The 2,724-nt window shown below is 36.6% G+C and overlaps 1 protein-coding gene across 1 annotated transcript in view; it reads left to right on the top strand.

The window, feature by feature from the left end:
- Nucleotides 1-2,724, top strand: part of CNBD1 (cyclic nucleotide binding domain containing 1) — a 683,582-nt gene that overhangs the window by 421,749 nt on the left and 259,109 nt on the right. The window lies entirely within an intron of this gene.

Genomic DNA, 2,724 nt, shown 5'->3' with positions numbered 1-2,724 from the left:
AGACAAAGAGTGGCAGAATGGATAAGAAAACAAGATCCATCAATATGCTGCCTACAAGAGACACACCTTACACAGAAAGACAAAAACAGACTAAGAGTCAAAGGATGGAAAAAAATATACCAAGCCAACAGAAGGAATAAACAAGCAGGAGTGGCTATACTAATCTCCAACAAAGTAGATTTTAAGATAAAAACTAGTTTAAGAGACAAAGAAGGACACTATCTCATGCTCATAGGGTCAATCGAGCAAGACAACTTAACTATAATAAACATATAAGCTCCAACAAAAAAGCACCAAGATACATGAAGCAAACCTTAATGGAATTGAAGAAAGAAATAGATAAATCTACAATTATAGTAGGAGATTTCAACACACCACTCTCAAAAAGGGATAGAACAGCCAGAAAAAAACTTGACAATGCTACAGAGGAACTTAACAACACAATCAACCAACTCGATCTCATAGATGTATACAGAGCATTCTATGCACAACGGCACAATACACATTCTTCTCCAGTGAACATGGAACATTTTCCAGAATTGACCATTGTTAGGCCCAAAGCAAGCCTCCGTAAATTCACAACCATCAAAATTCTACAGAGCATCTTCTCAGACCACAATGCTACAAAGCTAGAAATCAACAATAAGAAGACCAAAACAGTAAAGTCAAATACATGGAAACTGAACAACACTGCTGAAAAGCGACTGGGTAAAAGAAGAAATTAAACGTGAATTCTCAAAGTTCCTAGAAACAAACGAGAATGAAAACACAACATACCAAAATCTTTGGGACACGGTGAAAGCAGTCCTGAGAGGTCAATTTATTGCAATAAATGCACATATCCAAAAAGGGGAAAGAGCCAAACTCAACACATCAACACATCACCTTGAACAACTAGAAGCAGACCAGCAGAAGGAACCTACAGTCACCAAAAGAAGGGAAATAATAGAGATAAGAGCAGAAATAACTGAGATGGAAAACCGAAAAACTATAGAAAAAATCAACAGGACAAGAAGCTGTTTCTTTGAAAGGATTAATAAAATTGACAAACCATTGGCAAAACTAACTAAAGTAAAGAGGGAGAGGACACAAATTAATCGTATTAGACACCACATAGGTGAAGTCACAACAGAACCAAATGAAATAAAAAAGATAATAACAGAATACTACGAAAAGCTGTACTCCAACAAATTCAAAAATTTGGATGAGATGGATACATTTATAGAAAAACATGACCTACCTAAACTTACTCAGACTGAAGTAGAAAATCTGAACAAACCCATAAAAAAAGAAGAAATTGACCAGATCATCAAGAAACTCCTGACCAACAAAAGCCCAGGCCCAGATGGCTTCACGGGTGAGTTCTACTAAACATTCAGAGAAAAACTGTCACCAATTCTACTCAAATTATTCCAGGACATAGGAGAGGATGGAAAACTCCCTAATACTTTTTATGAAGCAAGCATAACCCTCATACCAAAACCAGGGAAAGACATCACTAAGAAAGAAAATTATAAACCAATATCCCTCATGAACATAGACACAAAAGTCCTCAACAAAATCCTAGCCAACAGAATCCAACAGCACATCAAAAATATAATACATCAGGACCAAGTCGGTTTCATAAAAGGGATGCAAGGATGGTTCAACATCAGGAAAACGATCAGCGTAATCCATCATTATAAATAAGAAAAAGGAAAAGAACCACATAATCATATCGATTGACGCAAAAAAAGGCATTTGACAAAATCCAACATCCATTCCTGATAAAAACATTCCACAAAGTAGGAATTGAAGGGAAATTCCTCAACACAATCAAGAGCATATTTTCAAAACCAAGAGCCTACATCACACTTAATGGAGAGAAACTGAAAGCCTTCCCCCTGTGAACAGAAACCAGACAAGGATGCCCTTTATCACCGCTCCTATTCAATATTGTGCTGGAAGTTTTAGCCAGAGCTATACAGCATGATAAAGAAATCAAAGGCATCCAAATTGACAAAGAGGAAGTAAAACTCTCCATATTTGCAGACGATATGATCCTATACATATAAAACCCCAAAGACGCAGTTAAAAAAAACAAAAAAAAAACTATTAGACCTCATTGAAAGATTCAACAAAGTGGCAGGTTATAAGATCAACATACAAAAATCAATTGGATTTATCTATAGCAACAGCAATAACGATGAAAAGGACATTAGGAAAGCAATACCATTTACAATAGCGACGCAAAGGATGAAATACCTAGGAATAAACATAACCAGAGAAACAAAGGACTTATACAAAGAAAATACAAAGCACTACTACAAGAAACCAAAAGAGACCTACAGAAGTGAAAGAACATTCCATGTTCCTGGATAGGAAGACTCAACATTGTGAAAATGTCAGTACTACCCAGAGCAATTTACACTTACAATGCAATTCCAATCCAGGTTCCAACAACATTCTTCAAAGAGATGGAAAGGACAATTACTAATTTTATATGGAAAGGAAAGAGACCTAGGATAAGCGAAGCACTGCTTAAAAGGAAGAACAATGTTGGAGGTCTCTCACTCTCCGATTTCAAACTTTACTACATGGCTACAGTGGTCAAAACAGCCTGGTACTGGTACAATGAACGAGACATTGATCAATGGAACAGAACTGAGAATCCAGATATTAACCCAACCACGTACAGCCAAATGGTCTTCAACAAAGTGCCTAGGCACATTGCTTGGGGAAGTG

Source organism: Chrysochloris asiatica, unplaced genomic scaffold (assembly GCF_000296735.1).
Source record: "Chrysochloris asiatica unplaced genomic scaffold, ChrAsi1.0 scaffold00031, whole genome shotgun sequence".
Lineage (NCBI taxonomy): Eukaryota > Metazoa > Chordata > Mammalia > Afrosoricida > Chrysochloridae > Chrysochloris > Chrysochloris asiatica.
The sequence above is the reverse complement of the archived record's forward strand: the minus strand, read 5'-3'. Positions and strand labels throughout refer to the sequence as shown.